General features: G+C 52.4%; 1 protein-coding gene across 1 annotated transcript in view; it reads right to left on the minus strand.

Annotated features, from left to right (window-relative positions):
* The window catches only part of Shank2 (SH3 and multiple ankyrin repeat domains 2), a 523,081-nt gene that overhangs the window by 481,545 nt on the left and 19,924 nt on the right, over positions 1 to 21,612 (minus strand). The window contains exon 2 of the mRNA XM_029557122.1: positions 15,254 to 15,354. The gene's annotated coding sequence lies outside the window, so the exon portion shown is untranslated. The remainder of the gene's footprint in view (positions 1 to 15,253; positions 15,355 to 21,612) is intronic.

Below are 21,612 nucleotides of genomic sequence, written 5' to 3' on the forward strand. Positions count from 1 at the left end.
AGAGAAGGAGGTGAGAGGGGGAGGAAGAGAGGGGGAGGGGAGGGAGGGGGAAAGAGAAAGAGAAAAGGAGGTGGGGGGAGAGAGAGGGAGGAAGGTAAGAGGGAGGGGAGAGGGAGGGAGGAGAGAGAGCATGCAGAATGCATTCTATGACTGTGTGCCTTTCCTTTAAGGGGCACCACCTGCTGGTGCTGTTCATCAGCGGGCAGGGTAGAATCCATGAGTGCCCAGGGTGCAGTTCCCACAGGAAGCTGTGATGAGGCGGTGAGCTCTGTTCATGTATGGTCTGGACAGCTAAAATGACTCCCTTTTCTAAAATGAGGGCGAGGACACAAGGAGGGCAATGGAACAGAAAGCAGCCCACGCCAGCCGTGTCCAATGGTGCCATGGACGAGAGGTCCAAGATGAGGTCCAGGTCACAGACACACACACACACACACACACACACACACACACACACACGCGCTCGCGCGCGAAAGTTCAGTTGCTTATTAAAATAGATACAGGTGTCTACAATGCCTACAGGTGGCAGGTTTGGAAAAAAGAGATTGTCAATCCACAAGACATAAACCACACCTCAGTTGCCCACATGCCAACATAGATTGATTTAATTTCATCCTAGGAATACAGACTTTGTAGAAAGTGCTGGAACCACAGTCCAAGGACACTGACACTGCCTCAGCCACCACCTGTAGCCACTGCCACAAAAATAAATTTTTTTTGTCTTTTTGAGACAGGTCTCCCTGTAGCCCCAGCTGGCCTGGAACTCACTATATAGACCAGGTTAAGCCTCGATCTCACAGAGATCCACCTGCCTCTGCCTCCCAAGTGCTGGGATTAAAGGCGTGCACCACCGCGCCCGAGATAAAGTTTTTAAAGGGCTGGAAAGGGCTGGAGAGTTGGCTCAGCCAGTAAGAGCACGTGCCATCAAGCCTGCCAAGACCAGCGTTCAATCGCCGAGACACACACAAGGGAGGGAGAGAACAAGGTGTGCCCTGACTTCCACAGGACATGCCCACAAACACTAAATAAATAAATTGTAATAATATAAGTGTAACAAATAGACTAAAAACATCCTAAAGGCGAGGGAGATAGCTCAGCCGATAAAGCGGGTCAACCAAGAAGACCTGCGTTCAATACCCAGAGCCCATTTTTAAAAGCCAGACACGGTGCTCCAGGTTTGCATCCCGGCATGGAGAGGTGGAGACCGGTGACTCCTAAGGCTCACTGGCTGGCCAGCCCGGACTGCTTGGCAAGTTCCAGGCCAATCAGAGACCCTGTTCTAGTTTCCCGTCTGTTGCTGTGATAAAATACTCTGACCAAAAGCAACTTATGGGAGGGAAAGAGTTATTTGGCTTACACTTCCGGGTCACAGGCCACCACTGCGGTCCTGGGCTGGGTAAGAAAACTAAGCATGGTCTGGTCTGCGGTCTGCGAGGGGCAGGCAGCGTCCTCATGGTCTCTGCCTTCTTGAGATCCCCCCGACATACAGCACCGGCACTCACCCGCTCTGCTTCCTGACTGTGGATACCATGTGACCAGCGGCTTCCAACTCCTGATGCTATGACGTCCCTGAGCTGAAATCGACCTTTTCCCTTTAAGTTGCAACAGTTGATCACAGCAACAGGAAAAGAAACTAACACGGGTTCTGAGTGGAGGAAAGACGCATCCACTCTGTCAATACACCCATCAACACATCTGTCAATACATTTTTGATGCAACTGAGGAAGGGTTAGCAGGAAAACCAGACTTCTGCTTAAGAGAAAAAGATCCATCTTTTTAAAAAATATTTTTATTTTATGTGTATGAGTGTATTGTCTGCATGTAAGTGTATCTGTGTCATGTAATGCCAGTGGAGGTCAGAAAAGGGTGTCGGATACCCTGGAACTGGAGTTACAGATGGTTGTTAGCTGCCATGTGGGTGCTGGGAATCGAACCTGGTCCTCTGCAAGAACAGCCACTACCCTTAACCACTGAGCCGCCTCTCCAGCCCCTCAGTTTTACCTTTAAACAGTGCTTTCAGGGGCAGACAGATGGCTCAGTGGTTAAGAGCACTGGCTGCTCTTGCAGAGGACCCGGGTTTGGTTCCCAGCACCCACATGGTGGCTCACAACTGCTTATAATACCAGCTGCAGGGACTCCAACACCCTCCTCTGGTCACCAAGGTTAATGCATGCATGTAATGCACATAAACTCATGTAAATAATACACAAAAAGTTCTGAAAACTATAAAATGAACAGTGATTTCATTTCAAAGTGTATCCCTAGAGCATCTACTTAGGAGCAGTGGACATAGACAGGGACATGAAGACCCCCCCCAGGCCACTCTCCAGGCCCATCTCCTCACTTGTGCTGAAGAGCTTTAGTGTGAACTTGACACACCTGGGTTGAGGGAGCCTCAACTAGGGAATTGCCTCCATTGAACTGGCCTGTGGCCATGCCCATGGGGCACCTTTTAGATTGTTGAGTGATGTGAGAGGGCCCAGCCCACTGTGGGTGGTGCCACTCCTGGGCAGGTGGGCCTGTATTGCATAAGAAAGCAGGCTGAGCAGGGGCCAGGGGAGCAAGCCAGTAAGCAGCGTTCCTCCATGGCCTGTGCTCCAGCTCCTGCCTCCAGGTTCCTGACCTGAGTTCCTACCTTGGGCTCCCTGATGAACTGTGACCCAGGAGATGTAAGATAAATAAACCCTTTCCTCCCCAAGTTGGTAGTGGTCAGAGTGTTTTGTCACAGCAATGAAGAAACAAACTAGGACACCACTGAAGCCTTTGTACAGGGGCCAGAGCTAGGGGAGCGCCCCTTCCCACGCGCTGGTTCTCTGGGTGAGCAGCTTAGTCCTCGCACCCATCATTTGAAGGGCTATCAGTGGCTTATCAGCACCCTTAACTCACGCTGGGTTGCCGATGATTTAGTTCAGCTGAAGCTTAGGGGAACCTAGTGGGCTAGGATGGATGTGCAGCTTCAGGAGTGAGCTGTGCAAAATGCGAAGACAGAGGGACACAGGGACACGAAGATGTCAGGAGGGCACACGTGCGGATTCCACCGAGCGGAGTCCCCGTGCCACCGCACCTCTGAGCAGTGTGAGCCAAAGTACCGTGTGCTTTCCGGCTCACCCTCACTGTCCCATCTGGAGGGTGACGCTCAGCCTCCACAGCCCTGGACCAGCCTTCTGTTGGAGTAAAACGAGACAAAGCAGAAGGCTCACGGCACGGCCGGACACACACTAACTCCTCTTTAGTCAGGACAAAGCTACGGCCCCCGGGGCATGGCACTGGAAAGGACATCCTCAGCTCCTGGGTGACCACTGTCACAGAGTGGCACAGAAGGCATCACGGCCCCCTGTCTCAGAGGCTAGAAGGTCTAGCTGGAGGCTCCTCTTCTGGGCTTGCGGGTGGTGTCTTCTCCTGTGTCTTCACGTGGTTGTCCTCTGTGCATCTGTGTCCTCATCCCTCCAAGTCCCTCACTGCAGCCTCCAGTAGCGTCACACCCAAGGGGACAATGGTTACTGGCTGGAGGCTTCCATGCCCTGGACATCTGCAGTCAGCAGAGCCATTCCAGGTCCAAGGCTAGACCCCATCAGGACACACGACACAGAGGAGACCTCAGACTTAACATCACAGCATGAGAAGACTAAGGCCTGGAAAGAGCCCCCATCTCCCCAAGTGCTAAGAGCACTAGCAGCAAGCAGAGCTGCCTCACGCTGTCCGGTGCCTTGCGGTGCGCTCTCAGGAGGGTCTCCCGAAGGTCCCAGCTGCTCCCATTTAATCAGCCGTGGTCATGTCCAACCAGAGGAACCAGCTACTCTACACACAGTGGGCAAATGACCCCTTTATGTTCACACACCATCCTCCGAGTGTCCTCCCATGGTCCCTCTGTGTGGCTCCACATCCCAGTCGCCTTCCACCACCTATCATCCAGTCCCTGTGGATTAGGACTTCCCCCAACTGCACCACCCCTTTAAAGACCTGATGTGTAAACAAGGACAACCTCTGACCTGTTAGGGACACGGCTCAGCCCACCTATCACACCATCAGCAGATGTGGCTGAGCCGAGAACAAGATCAGGCTGGTTGCACTGGAAAATGAGGGCATGCCCATGTCCCATGTGCCACTAGAAATCCCAGTGCAGCGTGAACAGGCAGGTAACTCGGGTAATTTGGGGAACAGACTTTGTGCTGCCGTGTCCCTGGCCACATCTGGGGATGGTTCTCTGTGGGTGGCTGGTCTGGAGGCACCCTGTGGCTCTCAGGTACTGTGCACTGGTCACAAGCTTCCAACAAAACCATGCTGCTGTGTAGACTATGCTAACCTCTGTGACCAGGGCAGGGGCCCTGGGCGGGGGGGTGGGAGGCAGCAGGACCCAGCACCCTGCACAGCAGGAAACATAAAGCTATCAGAGCCCATGAGGGGTAAAGATCTTGAAGCAGAAACACCTCAGGTCCCAGTGGAGCGGCCACCCTCCCTGGCTGAGGGTTAGCCCCAGCTCCTCAGACGGAGGGTCCAGACTGTGTGCACTAGCCACATCCCTGGGGGTGGGGCACTATTCAGTGCTGCCGTGGAGGCACAGGCCCAAGGTTAGGCGTGAAGAACGACACACCCCATACATTAAACCCAGAAGGTGGATCTGCTCGACGCACCCACCTCACCTGCTTGGATATGGTGTTGAAGGCTAACCATATCCCAGCCAAATATGCATCTCATGGATCGGCACAGAGACTTGGCACTAAAAGGTAGTGTTATACCAGGATCCACGCCAACTCAATTAGACAAGGGCCCAGAGTGGTACAAGAGAAATGGCTGGTGGGCCGGCCCTAGACTGAGAACTAGTGGAGACTGGCTGCTGCTGGGTGAGGGAGAGTCTGCCATACTTACGATCTCTGGATGGGCTGACTGAACTCCAGTGGATGATTTACGCTGAAGGACATCTGGGTACAGATGCTTGACTGGATAGGACTTAACATGCATGGCAGAATGCATGAGGTTCAGTGGGGGGTTGGAAGGGACGTGGATGGGGTGGGGGAAATGTACAAAAGCTCAATAAAATTTTTGTTTTCAAAAAGATATTGTTCTAAAAACTGAAAATGTGGCCGGGGAGACGGCTCAGCAGTTAAGAGAGCTGGCTGCTCTTGTAGAGGACTTGGGTTCAGTTCCCAGCACCCACATGGCAGTTAACAACCATTGGTAACTGAAACTCCAGGGCAACAAACGCCCTCATCTGGCCTCCATGGGTACTGCATGCACTTGGTGCACATACATATATGCAGGTAAACATTCATACACATAAAAGTAAAAATAAATCTTTTTAACTAGGATTGGGCAAGTGTGAGGCCCTGAGTTCGGATCCCCAGAACCCCTGTAAACGCCAGGTAAGTGTGGCAGCCAGTCTATAATTTCAGCTTCAGAAGGTGGGGACGGGGGATCCCCAATCCAGCCGGCCAGACTAGCCTTATCGGCAGCTCTAGGTTTGATCGAGAGACACTGCCTTGATGAATAAGGTGGGAAAGCAATGGAGGGTCATCCTGACAGCAACCTCAGGCCGCTACATGCATGTGTACACACATATGTGCCCACAGATGCAAAACATGTATACACATACACACATGCAGTTTAAGCTTCCTCCTACCTTCAATACCAGATTGATGAGAAAAACTCGAATACTCAGGACAGAATGTCTTTGAACTTAAGGGAATTCAAGTCTATAAGTGAGATCGCATTGAACCAAAGGCCAACTGCTCAGGGATCAAAAACTCACCTAGACTTATACGTGGACTTCAGTGGTAAAATTTGGTGTAACACCAGAAGAGGAGCAAGCCTTCGAAGCCATAACTTGAATACATTAGATTTTTAATTTTTAAATCACCAGTAACTGGAAATATGGTTTGTTGAAGAGAAGACTGGCCCCAAGGCCCCAGGACAGGTGTGCATCCTGCCATCGGAAAAGGCAGCCGGAAACCACACGGAGGCCATGACACTGACCCAGAACTCCCGTCCACCCCACGCTCCCGCTGGGAAGGGAGGCCCCTGCTGTCACTGCCATCCTCGCCTTTTCACACGCGGATGTTTCCTCAATCTACGGTGCATTCAACCATGATGAACCCATCGTAAGTCAGAAATATCGTAAAGTAGGGCCGGCAAGATTGCTCAGTGGATAAAGATGCTCACTACCAGGTCCAACAGCCTGAGTTTTATCCCCAGACCCACCCATGTGGTGGAAGGGGAGAAGTGGCTTCTGCAAGCTGTCCTCTGGCCTCCACACGTGCACCATGGCACATGCACACTCACACACACACAATAAACAAGTAATAAATGAACGTAATTTAAAAACTGTTAATGCCCTAAAATACATTGCTTTAGTTATTTTATAAAGGAAGAAGGGTTTCGGCTCTCGGTTGGAGGAATACAGTCCATCATGATGGAAAGACAAGGTGAAGTTCTCTAAGACCAAAATATGTGACTCACGTCTTAGCCAAGCAGTAGCCTGCTGGGGTAGAAGTGAGGTTAGCCACAGCCCTCAAGGCCCGCCCTGTCGGTGACAGACTTCCCCTACCTCACAAGAGTTCCGCAACTTCCTCAAACAGCGTCACCCGCTGGAAACCAAGTGTCCAAACACATGAACCTAAAGGAGACATTTCACATTCCAACCACAACCCATGGACTCCTCCCAACCCAAGACACCTCGAGGCTGCTCCCTGCTGGGACCTCAGTGTCAGTGCTCAGCCCAGTGCCCTGAGGAAGGACTGGACGGCATTGCACTAGCCCCAGAAGATCAAAACTCACAACAGAAGCACAGTTCTTAACATGGCCGAACACCACAGGCTCCAGTGGGGGCCAGCACCTGGCTGGCGCCCCCCAACACACACAGAGAAGGCTGGATTCAAAAGCAATTGAGTATCTGCTAACATCATCCAGGAGGTGCGGTTCCCCAAGGGGCTAGGCCTGCAAACTCCGCTCACCTGCTGCCAAGCCTTCAGGAACAGGGGCATCTTTGCCTTGGCAAGCTGTGAATTCTACAGGTGATCTAAGTGTGGAGGAGCTGGGGCTGCCTGCCCAGGATCCCTCCCAACAGGACCAGGGTTTCAGGAGCATCTCCCACTGTGTAGCCTGGAGCAGGGCTGGCCACAGTCAGGGGAAAATCTCCTATTCCCCCAGCTAGAAACTGGCTACTCAGCACTACAAGTCCTGGGTGGGCAGTGACTTGCGCATCTCAAGAGCCACGGGAAATGGTCCTCCCCTCCTCAGGCTGCAGTAAGGAGCTGTCTACCCCACAATCAGTCTTCCAGTTAACAGGGAAGAGTCTGGGTTGTGGACCACACTTGCAACAGTGGCTTAAACATGGCTGCCCACCACGGAGACACTGGCAGCCCCAGATGGATCTCTGAGTTGGAGGCCAGCCTGGTCTACATGGCAAGTTCTAGGCAAGCTGGAGATATATAGTGAGACCCGAGGGAGGGAGGGAGGGAGGGAGGGAGGGAGGGAGGGAAAGAGAGATTGATTGATTGAAAGAATGAGAGAGTGCTGTTCCTTTCCTCGTTCCAAATCCAAGAGCAGCGAAAACATTTGTCTGCATGTGTCCTCCCTCCCCACCTGTTGCTCATTGGAGCATCACTATCACCAAGTTGTAGAATCAGTTGAGGAACCCACACACACCCAGCAATGGAGGATTATTCAGATATGACAAAGAACAAGCACGGGCATAAGCTACAGTGAGGACGAGCCTTGAGGGCACTGTCAAGTGAGAGCAGCCAGCACGAAGGGCCACACGCTGCCTGCCACGCTGCTGTGCAGAATCCGGAGGTGGTAATCCAGACAGGAAGCCGGGCTGCGGTTGCTTGGGGCTAGGAGGAAGTAAGAAGTGCTATTGGACTGGGTAGTTTCTTCTGGGGAGATGAGAACGTTCTAAATAGAACGACATAGCTAAGAAACACTGACTTAGACACATCACAATGGTTTGTTACTCAAGGTTCCAGAGGAACTGACAGAATATTTGTAATGAATATAAATGGATATTTGTTAGACCGGCTTCCAGGACAGTCGGGGTAGCCAACAACGCCCCCTCACACCAGCTGTAAATCCAGTTAGTTGCCCGGTCCATGAGGCTGGATGTCTCAGTGGTCCCGTTCTGGCGCTGAAAGCCTGGAAGATTCCTGGAGAGCTGCTGGTCGTCAGTCTACATTGGAACTTGAAGAAACTGGTTCCACTATTGGGGAACGAATGCCACAGCAACAGGGTCAATGAACTCCCCAGGGAGCACAAAGGCCAGCAGGCAGAAAGCAAGGTCCCCTTCTGCCACGCCCTTCATCCGCGCTGCCACCAGAAGGTGCCGCCCACATCTAGGCCAGATCTTCCCCCTTCAGATAACCTGGTCGATAAGCCCCTGACAGGAGCACCCAGTGCCCGTGTCTTAGTTGACCCCGATCCAGTCATGTTGACAACTGGGATTAACCATCACATAAGTTTCGTGTGAATGTTACATTAATATTAAAAGTTGCTAAAAATGGGGCTGGAGAGATGGCTCAGCGGTTAAGAGCGCTGGCTGCTCTTGCAGAGGACACAGATTCAATTCCCAGCACCCACATGGCGGCTACGAACCGTCTGTAACTCCAGTTCCAGGGAAATCCAACACCCTCTTCTGACCTCTCCGAGGGCATTGCACAACACAGGTGCACTTACACACATGCAGGCAATACACTCATACACATAAAAAAATAAAAAATAACTTGGGAGGCAGGGGCAGGCAGATCTCTGTGAGTTCAAGGCCAAGCTGGTCTGCATAGCGAGTTCCAGGTCAGCTGGGGCTACAGGGAGACCCTGTCTCAAAAAGACCAAAAAAATAAATTGCTTTAAAAAAAAATCCAAAAGCTAAAGCTGTGTACCCCTTCTTTAGGAAGATGGGTGAGTCAAGAGACCCTGTTTTCCTAGCCAGAGGGCACCCCACCTAGCAGCCTATTCCCTTCTGGGGTCCCCAGTGCCTGTGACTGTCCCCAGCAATGTGGATACCCAGCAGTCTGAGGCGGTGGCTCTGCTTCTGGACAAGGCAGCTGTCCACCACACAGCCAGGTGATCAGTAATCCTGCCAGAAAAGGCATGGTGTCCATGTGGCCGCCTCTCCTTTCACAGGGGCTTGACCTGCCTCGGTGGCATCTCTGGTGGCTGGATCAAGGCACAGTGCTGCTCATGGCTCTCCTGCACCCAGTTTCCCAGGGCCATGGCTGCTGGGCACCGTACACTGTTTGCAAAGGCCCTGAGAGCCAGGCCATCTTTGCTGTCAGGTCCCCCTCCAGGCAGGGCTCATAAGAAGGTGGCTGTGTGTGCCACCTTGGCAGCTTGGTCTCCCATAGCCGAGGGCACTATCTGAACATTACCCGGTCCAGCCCCCAGTCTTCTGGAAGCTGCATTTTCATTCATTCCAGTCTATCCCTATCGTGGTATTTGCGTGTTAACAAGAAACAGGGACCTTTCTTGCAGCTGCTTTTACAATGCTCAGCTTTTCTCTTCAGCTGAGTTTGTTCTGTGAGGTGCAAACTGAACACCCATTATACAGATGGAGCGCCGAGGTCCAGTGAGATTTGAAAGCCATACAGTGGCAGGGACTGGCCTGCAGTTCCTGGAGTGGGCGATGTATCAGATCACCTGTTGTGGACCCTCAGGATGCACCTTCCCACCTCTGGCCTCAGGAACCTTCTCTGAGGGTCCTTCACACCTGTGGCCTCTCACCTCACTGGCTGAAGACTACATTGTACATCAAATGACCTGGGCATTTCCGTGTGTGTGTGTGTGTGTGTGTGTGTGTGTGTGTGTGTGTGTTGCATACATGTGAGTGTGCAGGAATACACACTAGTATGCCAAGGCCAGGACAGGACATCCTGTGTCTGCTTCTACCTCCCTCCACTTTGTTCAGACAGGGTCTCTCACTCAACAGGAAGCTCCCCTCCCCCATTTCAGCTAGGTTGGCAGGCCAGTGAGCTGGCAAAATCTGTCTCTACCCCCAATGCTGGGGTTGCAGACACACTCAGCCATGCCCCGCTTTCTTTTTATTGAATTTTTGTGTATTTCATACAGAACATCTTAATCACCTTTATCCCCCTTCCCCATCCAGAGCCCCCATGCCCCACCCCACCAGATTTCATGCATTCTGTCATATACAGTATGGCCTATCAGTTAAGTTGTATACCCCAGATGTCCCTCAGTGCAAGTTCATCCACTGGGGTCTAGTCAGCCTATCTAGAGTGTCTCCCTGAAAGAGGATCAGCTCTCACTCACCCGGCAGCAATCAGCTGAGGGTGCTGAGGATTCAAACTCAGGTCATCATCTCTTTCAGTAAGTGCTCTTACTAACTGAGCAATCTCCCCAGCCCCCTCCCGGCCATTTCTGCGGGAGACGGGGTCAGTGGCCTCCACGTGGAGACAACAGTCTGTCTATTCTACATAGAAGATAGGGGTACTCAGCATCCCCTAGGGCACCCAGCAGGAAGCCAGCCCCTCAGGGCCCACCTTCCTACCTCAAGCACTCTATCTACAAAGGCTAACCCATCCCCAAAGAGCACAGGAATGAGTCCACCATCATCTATGCTGCCCACCTAGGAAACTGCCACCAGGCATTCCCACGGTGACCAGCCTGCCGTCAAGGGAACCTTAGCCTTCACACAGGATGCCCATACCTGCTTCCTGCTGAGTGACCTCCTTGAAACGCAGCCTGCTTTCTGACAAGTCAGGGGCTGAACTAGAGCCCTGTTTGGGACTCCTGTGGCCATGCCACCAAGTGCCACAGTGGGCCTCAGGCAGCATGGGACCCTTATGCATTCCTAAGGCCAACATCAGAACTCGGGCCCTCCAGCTGGATCCAAGCGTGTCAGGACTGCCCTCCCCAGCCCTTTATGGTTCAGAGGAAGGTCTTCCTGCATCCCCCAGCTCCTGTGGCCCCAGGTCTCCCTGAGCAGTCGGCTGCATCATCATCATCGTCATCATCATGCGTACATGTGGAGGTCAGAGGACAACTATATGTGGGTTCTGATGATTGGACCTGGGTTGTATAGCAAGCACTCTGCCCAACCCTGTGGCTGCATCTCCCCTGGCTCTTACCTTGGCCTCACGTGGCCCAATCACCAAGCGAACACCCCAAACGCGATACAAGGGCACTGAGGGCGTCCGAGGACGGACAGAAATGGCCAGGCCATTTCCCCAACAAGGTCCTCAACAACCCAGTCAAGACAGCATCTCTGCCCTGTGGGGACACATTGGTTCAAGGGATCAGGACATGGTGGGTTTGGGATCATCTATCAACCTGTCACATACAGCTGGTGGCAGGTCACTCCCAAGGCAAGCTCGGAGAAGGGAAGATGGATTTACCTTCAGCGGGGCCTGGAGCTCAGTCACTGCCATATAGCTGACCAACAAGAAGAGAGACAGTCATCGGCTCCCATGGTACCTAACAATGGACCAGGCCTAGGTCTGGGCTCTGCGCAGTGAGGGGACAGGGTGACCTGGTTTTGTTTACACTGAGCATGCTATTGCACGGAGACAGAAGACAGCCTTCATCCCTGAGCCAGGCCCCTAGGACGATGGGGCCATATTCATTGTCTGCACCCGGACCCTGGAGCCTCTGGGCTTCATCTCCTGGCTGCTCCAACCTCTGATCACAGCCTGGAAACCAGCGTGTTGGGCAGTGGCCTCCAAAGACCGGTTCTGTGTGACTGTCACATCTCGCTCCATCTCAAGCACCTTCCCACTAAAGCCCTCGGGCTCCTACGCCCCAGGAACAGTCCATCCACCAAGCCACCCCTGACCCAGAACTCCAGAAGTGGCAGCTTCTTGAGCCAACATCTTTCTATCAGCTGACAGGAGGCTGTGGGAACCTGGATGGCTTCACCTGGGGTGGTTCCTCATGCTGCCCTGTTGTCTCTTCCACACCCGTGAACACACAGATGCAGATACACACAGATGCACACAGATCGAGAGTCCCTGTCTTCTCAGCCCCTCTCTCTGTGACTTCACATGCATAGAAAAGCTCTCCCCAGCCAGGATATGGGTTACATCTAAGCATGTAGTGTGTCCCCACCCACAGTGCCAGGGAGGCAAGCTGACACAGGTCACCTTGTCCCTGTGGCCAATGGCTACCAAGCGACATTCGGCCGCCTCCTGTTCTGAAACAGTCTGTGCTTCCAGGGCCTTCAGGGATCCCCTCACCCTATCTCAGGGCTCTGCTCTGGCTGCTTCGGGTGTTTGTGCAAACTGTGGAGCCTCTAGTGGGTTCTGTGCTGGATGCTCTGGATGCTCATGTGGCACATGGAGAGAAGCTGAGGCACCAGAAGGGTTCCAGATGGGGCATCTGGCCAAGGTAGCTCCTCCATGAACAGAAGCCAAGCACCCAGCCAGGCCAGGCTCACAGGCCGGATGTGCCAAGCACGGGCCGTCCCTGGCTTACCTGTGAGGAAGTGTCTAGCACCGGGTTATACCCCAAGGAGGATGGAGTAACTCCTTCTCTCCCCAGCAAGGTGGCTCAGGACCCAGGGCCCTGACTAGGACAGTGCTGGCAGCTAGCTGGTCATCTCCCTAGGAACATCACAGCCACACCTGCTCCTGTAGAATTGTACCTGTGCAGACACAATTATTCAATTATTCAGCAGAAGCTTGTGTGACGTTCTAAAGTGTTGCCCAACACCCCACAGCCAGACCACATGCTTCAAACAGACAAAGAGAGGAGCCAGTACCCCACAGAACCTGTGGCGGGTACCCCATTAATGAGAAGCTTCTCTCTTAGGGTCATTTAACCAATAAGTAGATCTGGGCTTGTTCCGATTTCTCTCAGAACTGTGTCTATTCTGTTCTCCCTAACAAAAGGTGCCTCCTATTTAGTGAACAACATGTTGAACATGCCATAAGCCATCTTTGATGCCAGTTTTACAAAGGAAGAAGTTATTTTTCTGACCCTACTGACTCAGGACAGCACACAAAACCACAGATAGATGCCATCCACCTATGCCCATGTGTCGCTTGCAACATCTGTGGGGAGACATTGTTGTCAATGTCATTGTTGTTTTGAATGTCATCACTGTCACATCTCACACACACATGAGCTGAGTCAGGGACTTCACTGAGTCACAACTAGTAAAACATGGTAGAAGATTAGAGCTCTGTGTTCAGCTTAGCTTGTGAGAGTTAGTTACATCCGGATTTCCAATCACTATAGGACTGATTGCATTGCTTTTCTTAGAAGCAGCACGTAGTTCTAAATGTTCTCAAAACACATGATTAACTTGCTTTATAAGGCAATGTAGATTTTCAGTTTGTAAAGACTTGTTACAGAGAGTCTTTCCCATAAAAGTCATTCCCACAGCACTGACAGCACAGCGGGCCTGTTGCTGACACTCATAGCAAGTCCTTCCAAACCACATTACATTACAGAGCTTCCCACTCGTTAGGATGGCAGTCCTCAGGCTAGGGCGGTAAAACCACAGCCCTCTTCTACAGCGGATGGGATGGAGAACCACGCAACAGTCGTGGGCAACAGCAACCCAGAGACTAAGCAGAGTCCCAGGCACCCACTACTGGGTGTTTGCCCACGACAAAGGAAACCACTTATGCTTATGACATAGCCAGACAACCATAAGGTGGAAGGGGGCTCTGATACACACTGCAACATGGGTGTGGGTGTCATACCAAGATCGGATATCAAGGACAAGAGCTGGGTGATTCCACTGTGTGATGTCCCCAGTCAAATCCTTACACACAGAAAGCTGGGGGGTGTTTAAGTTGGTAGGGATGGTCACATGACTGTGTGAATGCCACTGAACTGTGCAGCAGAAACTGGTTAAGATGGGAAGTTTTGAGTTATGTGCTAGACAGCGTCAGGTATCAAACTGACACACCTGGGAAGGGGCAGCTTCAGCTGGAGAATTGCCTCTATTGGCCTGGCCACACCATGTCTGTGGGGTATCTTCCTGATGAGTGATGTGGGAGGGCCCAGCCCACTGTGGGTGGTGTCACCCCTGGGCAGGTGGGCCTGTGTTGTATAAGAAAGCAGGCTGAGCAGGGGCCAGGGGAGCAAGCCAGTAAGCAGCGTTCCTCCGTGGCCTGTGCTCCAGCTCCTGCCTCCAGGTTCCTGCCCTGAGCTCCTGCCTGACTTCCCTCAGTGATGAACTAAGCTCAGGATGTATAAGCCAAATAAATCTTTTCCTCCCCAAGTTGTTTCGATCATGTTGTTTTTCACGATAATAGATAACTAGAACAGGTAACTAAATTTTTAATATTTTATTTATTATTTTTACTTTATGTCTCTGAGTGTATTGCATGCATGTGTGAGGTGCACCCATGTCATGCAATGCCTGTGGAGGTCAGAAGAGGGTGTCAGGTCCCCTGGAACTGGAGTTATGGATGGTTGTTAGCCACCATGTGGGGGCTGGGAATCAAACCCAGGTCTTCTTCAAGAGCTGCCAGTTTGCCCAACAAACTAAAATTTTATTTACAGCAATAAGCAGTAAGTGGATGCTAACTCATGCTGAATCTTCCCCTGAATGGGAACAAGAGAAGCACCCCAACATCTTCTCCCCAGGACAGAGAGGCACTGCAGACCCCACCCCTGCCCATCCATTTTGAGGTTCCTCCTTCCCCTCCTGGGAAGACCACTCTGAACATCAGGGGTCCTCTGGATTGGTGACGCACTGGCGGGTTTCAGAAACACCCACAGGTGAAGGGGGTGATTTGAGATGACCCAGAATCCTTCAGGAGAAGGAAATCAAGATCAGTTCTCATAGGTGTGTCCGACCTTTGGACACTGTGACACAACACTGTCACCTAGAAATGACACTTGAAAGTTGCAGTTGGGGCTGGAAGATGGCTCAGAGGGTAGAGCGCTGGACAAGAAGGGGGGACATGCATTCAGATCCTCAGTACCCACATAAAACTTGGGCATGGCAGTGCACAGCCCTAGTGCTGGGAGCCGGAGACAGGCATATCCCAGAGGCTGGATGGTGAGGTATCTAGCTGATATGGTCAGCTACAGGTGCAGTGAGAAACTCTGTCAATAGGGGGAGACCCAACATGAACCTCTGGCCTCCACATGTGCACATACAGACACACACAAGTGTCCATACAGGCATACACATACACATACCACACACATTTTTTTCAATGAGAGGACTATGTAAAAGTTACGAAAAACCACAGAAATAATCTCAGAATGCTTTAAGCAAGTTGGCAGTTTTCTACTAGGCTGCACTCAGCTGTCCTGGGTAACAGGATAAAGGGACAAGGTTCTCACTCACCACGGCTGTCAGCACACTGAGTCCCACGGGAATGTTCCCCAGAGCAGCCACAGCCTGTACTCCAGATGGCCAAGGGAAGGGGACTGGAGAAGCTTCCAGACCTGTGAAGACAGGAGGCCAGGCCATTGTGAGGTGCAGGGTCCAATTCCACGTAGATCCTGATTTTCCTGAACTTTTTAAGCCAACAGTTGAACTTTTGCTTTGGGCAGATGTAGCTGATGTGTTGGTTCCCCATCTGGGCCCTGAATGCCAGACACAGAGCCAAAAGGCCTCTGGGATGTGGGGAGAAGGCAGGCCAGTGGGGACCCCTGCAGGTGCCTGGACTGATCTCTGCCCCACACATGTGCTTGTGGTGCGGTGATTTCCTCCATAAACACTACCTCATGGAGGGAGAGGGGCGCTCCTAAGACTCTAGATCACAGGAAACGTTACTAGACTCTCGAGCCATCCCCGAAGTCACATGAGCACTTAGGACTGCCGAGGACAGAGGGTGGCGGGGGAACGCTCCAGGGACACAGCCTGCTGAGTTGTCACCCATGCCAACCGGGATGCACTGTCCAGTGACATAGCTGTCCTTGTCTCATACGTGCTCCTGTGGGTGACCCCTCACCACGCTCCCGTGGGTGACCCCTCACCACGCTCCCGTGGGTGGCCCCTCACCACCCTCCCTTGAGTGACCCCTCACCACCGTCGTGTGGGTGGCCCCTCACCACGCTCCTGTGAGTGGCCCCTCACCACCGTCCTGTGGGTGGCCCCTCACCACGCTCCTGTGAGTGGCCCCTCACCACCGTCCTGTGGGTGGCCCCTCACCACGCTCCTGTGGGTGACCCCTCACCACCGTCCTGTGGGTGGCCCCTCACCACCGTGCTGTGGGTGGCCCCTCACCACGCTCCTGTGGGTGGCCCCTCACCACCATCCTGTGGGTGACCCCTCACCACCCTCCTGTGGGTGATCCCTCACCACGCTCCTGTGGGTGGCCCCTCACCACGTTCCTGTGGGTGGCCCCTCACCACCATCCTGTGGGTGACCCCTCACCACCCTCCTGTGGGTGACCCCTCACCACGCTCCTGTGGGTGGCCCCTCACCACGCTCCTGTGGGTGGCCCCTCACCACGCTCCTGTGGGTGACCCCTCACCACGCTCCTGTGGGTGGCCCCTCACCACGCTCCTGTGGGTGACCCCTCACCACCGTCCTGTGGGTGGCCCCTCACCACGCTCCTGTGGGTGACCCCTCACCACCTTCCTGTGGGTGGCCCCTCACCACCGTCCTGTGGGTGGCCCCTCACCACACTCCTGTGGGTGACCCCTCACCACGCTCCTGTGGGTGACCCCTCACCACCGTCCTGTGAGATACTCCAATAAACTCACTGGTTCCCTAAGCTAGACTTGAGGAAATCATTTCTTTGGTCTGTCATTGGTGCCCTGTCTGGGGTAAGTAAGCATTTGTCTCCTTAGGGAAAGTTACACCATAGAACTGAATAAGGCAGACACCCCAACAGGGCAGACAAAACCCCACAAGCAAAGCACACTCTCTTCAGTCAAAGGTGTTTAGGTAATGACCACTGTGCTGCGTCAGCCCCCAAAACAGTGGTCCCTCCCTACCCCAGCAGCAAGACCACGGGGAAGCCTGGATTTCCAGACTGTGTGGCCATAACGGGGCACCTAACCCTTGCCAGGCAGGGAGCCAGGGAGCCAGGTCATTGCCACAGGATCCTCCCTTTATCCCAAGCCCTGGTGCGGCCATCCAGGGAAGTCTGGCCTCCAGTCACCAGGCAGTCAGAGCAGACCTTCCTCACATACTAGGCTGGCATGAAAAGATGGTAAGACAGTCAGGGCTGTCCTCACTGCCCAGGGGCAACAGGGCTGCCCTATCACAACGTCAGTGGAGGACATGGAGGCCCAGAGCTCCCCGCAACACCCACCCCATCTCCCACAGTAACAAGGGGACTTTCCAGGTAGAGTCTGATAGAGGCCAGCAGGGGAACTCTACCTCCACCTGGGGCAGTAGGGCTGGGCCTGCCCACCTTCCCTACAGCATCAGAAGAGTTAACTGAATAGGGAGTGCACATCTGTGATCCCAGCACTTGAGAAGTGCAGACAGGAAGATCAGTTCAGGGCCAACCTCAGCTACTTAGTGAGTTCAAGGTCAACCTCAGCTACATCATTTCTAGGACAGTTCTGGGGCTGCATGAGATACTATTTCAAAAACAAAGGAAGGGAAGGGACACCAAGAACAAAGCTAACAGAGGTTCCAGTAAGATCCGAAGTCACAAACCATAATCGGAGATACCCACGTTGCAGTAGAAAACCACCTGGAAAGATCTCAAACTGCAAAGATCATAGCAGGGACCGTGTTGGCCACAGAGAAGCTGGAACGGACAGATGGGTCTGGAGCAGCGGTGATGGTTCAGGCACTGATCAGAGGCGGGCTCAGAAACTGGAAAAGCAGAGAGCTGCACCGAAGTCTGAGAAACCTCAGGACCAAAACAAAACAAAACCAGACGGGACGGAGCAAGTGACTAAAACGAAAGGTCAACAGCAGGACAAGGAAGACAGAGGAACTGAAAGATGGAAACTGAGTCACTCAGGCTGAGCAGTGGAGAGGAGAGACCAGACACTAAGGGAGTGGAGCCCAGGAGCTGTGGGAGCCCCAGGAGCTGTGGGAGCCCCAGGAGCTGTGGGAGCCCAGGAGCTGTGGGAGCCCCAGGAGCTGTGGGAGCCCAGGAGCTGTGGGAGCCCAGGAGCTGTGGGAAACCCAGGAGCTGTGGGAAACCCAGGAGCTGTGGGAAACCCAGGAGCTGTGGGAAACCCAGGAGCTGTGGGAGCCCAGGAGCTGTGGGAGCCCAGGAGCTGTGGGAAGCACATGGTCCTCACCTCACTGGGATCCCAGCAGAAGAAAGGGAAGAGAGATCTGGAAACATGCTCAAAGCTCCACACAAGGAAAGAGACACAGACCTCGAGACTCAAGAAGCTGAAGGAGTGGGTGTGGCAGCCCACGCCTCTAATCCCAGCAGGAGGATCAGAAGTTCAAGGCCATCCTCAGCTACACAGAGTTTAAGGCCAGCCTGGGCTACATGAGACCCTCACCCACCCACACCTCAGGGACTATCACAGAAGAGGGGCCAGAAAGATTGTAAGAGCCAGGGCTGGTTTACGAACACAAGGAAACAGACTTTCAGGCCACTGGAAGCCTGCATGTGTGAACTTGCAGCAATGGTGGCATCAAGCACAGGACCCAAGACAGCTCAATCAGACAAGGACCAGAGGGGAGGAGAGAAATGGGTGGTGGGCCAGCCCTTGACTGGGAACTATTGGAGACTGATTGGTGCTGGGTGAGGGAGAGTAGCCTTACATATACTCTCTAGATGGGCTGGCTAGACTCCGGTGGATGAATTTACACTGAAGGACATCTGGGTATAAATGCTTGACTGGATGGGCCTTAAAGTGTATGGCAGAATACATGAGGTCTGGTGGGGGGATGGGGGAGGCATGGATTAGGGAGGGGGTCTAAATTTGATTAGAATTGTTGTATAAAATTATGAAAGCTCAATAAAGAATTTGAAAATAAATAAATAAATGTTTTAAAGCTACTTGTGCACAACGCCTACACTTAACTACACACAGATGCACTCAAAAGGCACTTCTTAACACGGGTGAATCAAAGTGGAACTATGAAAAGATTCACATAACCCATAAGAACGAGGGGAAAAAACCAGAGACTCCCAAAGAGCAAACGCAAGCCCTTACATGTCAGTAATTGCATCAAATATAAATGATCAAAATTATGCCAATCAAAAGGCAGAGACCAGCAGAACAGTTTGACATAATTACATGAGATCCACGGAAATTCACTTCCAATACACTAGCCCAGGCAGTTATTGTGCATCCTCAACCCAAGACAATCCCGATGGGTGTGATCAGATTTGAAAGAGGAGACTTTGGGACCAAGAACACAACCACAGAGAGTATTATGTGATGAAGGAGGAAGCGACCCTAATATATACTCACCAAGCAAAGAGGAGCAAAACACCTGACCAAGAACTGATCGGCCAACAGAAGACAGACAGCTACACACTTTTAAGAGGAGGCTTAGAACCTCCTTGGACAACTGGCATTGAAGACGGGTGATTCAACACAACACAGCACTTACCACCACCACCAGGGTCACAGCCACAGAACATTCCACGCAACAACAACACAACACACATGTTCTCAGGGAAACTTGTAGCACTCAATGCCCACACTAGAAATGAATAAGAATCTTAGATTCAGGATTGGAGAGATGGTTCAGCAGTTAAGAGCACTGGCTGCTCTTGCAGAGGACCTGGGTTCGATTCCCAGCACCTACATGGCGGCTAACAATTGTCTATAATTCCAGTTCCAGGGAATCCGACACCCTCTTCTGACCTCTGCAGGCATTGCATGACCCAGGTGTATTTACATACATTCAGGCAATACACTCATACACATAAAATAAAAACAGTAAGTATTAAAAAAAGAGAGAAAATTTTGCAAAAGCACGCAGACAACGCTAGTGTAGAGCTAGCGGTCATGACATTAGGTGAAACAAGCAGGCACCGAACAACAAATACCACGTTCCTATTTGTGGAAGCAGTTGATTGCAAAGGAGTACACAATTGAATGGGGGGGGGGTCACCAGAAGTCAGGACAGAGAGAGGGGAGAGGGGAGAGTGAGGGAGAGATAGTGACATCAACCCAGTAGAGGGGGAGCTAGTGTTAAAGGTATGCAGCACAAAACATCCTACAACCGTTAATTACATGTTTCTAGATAACTAGAGGTTTTGAAGGTTCCAGTAGATGTGAGAAATGCTAAGCATACATGCAGAAACATATAAAACAGAAAAGTAAGAGAGGACACTCAACGACACAACGTCACTCACCCTTTTTAAGTCGGTAAGAACTGATGAAACTCTGGCAAGACTGACAAAGAGAAACGAGAAAATGCAAACGACCCAGCCCAGAGACGACGCGGGAGCATCAGCAGGTCACAGAGGTTTACTTCGTCCTCACCGTCCTCACCGTCAAATACGGTCTGTGAAGCCCATGGGCCTGTCTGTGCACATTTTCTTCACTGTCAACTGATGGGAGAACCCAGCCCACTGTGGGCGATGCCATCCCTGGGGGGTGGGCCTGGGCTGTATAAGAAAGGGAGCTGAGCAAGCCAGGGGAGCAAGCCAGTGAGCAGCGTCCTCCGTGGTCTCTGCCTCAGTCCTGCCTCCAGGTTCCTTGAGCTCCTGTACTGGCTTCCCTTGATGATGGACTGTGATCAGCAGTGTAAACCAAATAAATCCTTTCCTTCCCAAGTTGGTTTTTGCCACGGCGTTTAACACAGCAACAGAAACCAAACTAGAACACCCTTGAACTGTGAGCCAAAATAAACCCTGCGTCCCCTAAGTTGCTTTTGTTAAATGTTTTGTTACAAGTTACTAATAAGTGGGTTGCCTGGTTCCTGTCTGGAGGTTCCAACTGTAAGTAGAATAAAACTTTCCTCTCTATAAGCCAATTGCCTCCAGTGTCTCATTGCAGTAACAGGAAGCTGACTAACACACTCATCCCACAGGAAACAATTAAAGGTATGCAGCACACTCATCCCACAGGAAACAATTAAATTACTGATCTGCAGACAAAGGTACTTCAAAGATGTGTTTTCAGCTCTCATGATTCCTGCTGAGGAACCCTCACTGGGGGTGCTCTGAGCAGTCTCCGTATCCCTCAGAAGGCCTCTCGGCACAGATCAGCCCAGCAATCTGGGCTCCAGTCAACTCTGCAGACCCAGCTGTCCAAGTCTGGAGCCCTTTTCTAGAAGGCAAAGGCTTCTGCAGGCAGCCTGCTAGCCCCCTGCTCCAATACTAGTCCACACTGCCTTCTAGCTGATTCCCTGTCCTTCTGCCACGGAGCATGAGTGATCACACTGACTTCTAGAAGCCTAGGATCACGTGAGTACACACAGGCACGGCACAGCAGACGGAATGCCGCAGCCTCGGATCCCACTGCGGTCCCATCCAGTGCTGAGCCCTGGATCCTCACAGGGAAGTGAAAGCAACATGGACATATGTCCACATGTCAGAACACAGGACATACGTCCACAGTAGTGCTGGTCACCAGAGTCAGAGCACAGTCCCACCAGAGTCCACGGGGAGCCAGAGAGAAGGGTGTGGCGGTCAGCCTCCGCTCCTGCCACTTCTCACCATGCCTCCCTCTCACCCCCACACTCCTATTATGGACTCTTATCCCTCTGGAGCCGGCAGTCAAAATAAACTCTTCTATAAGTTGCCTTGGCCATGGTGTTTTATCACAGTAACAGGAAAGTAACTGACACGGGGGGGGGGGGGGGGGGCA

The sequence above is a fragment of the Nannospalax galili genome, unplaced genomic scaffold (assembly GCF_000622305.1).
Source record: "Nannospalax galili isolate Female #2095 unplaced genomic scaffold, S.galili_v1.0 scaffold1307, whole genome shotgun sequence".
NCBI classification, from domain to species: domain Eukaryota; kingdom Metazoa; phylum Chordata; class Mammalia; order Rodentia; family Spalacidae; genus Nannospalax; species Nannospalax galili.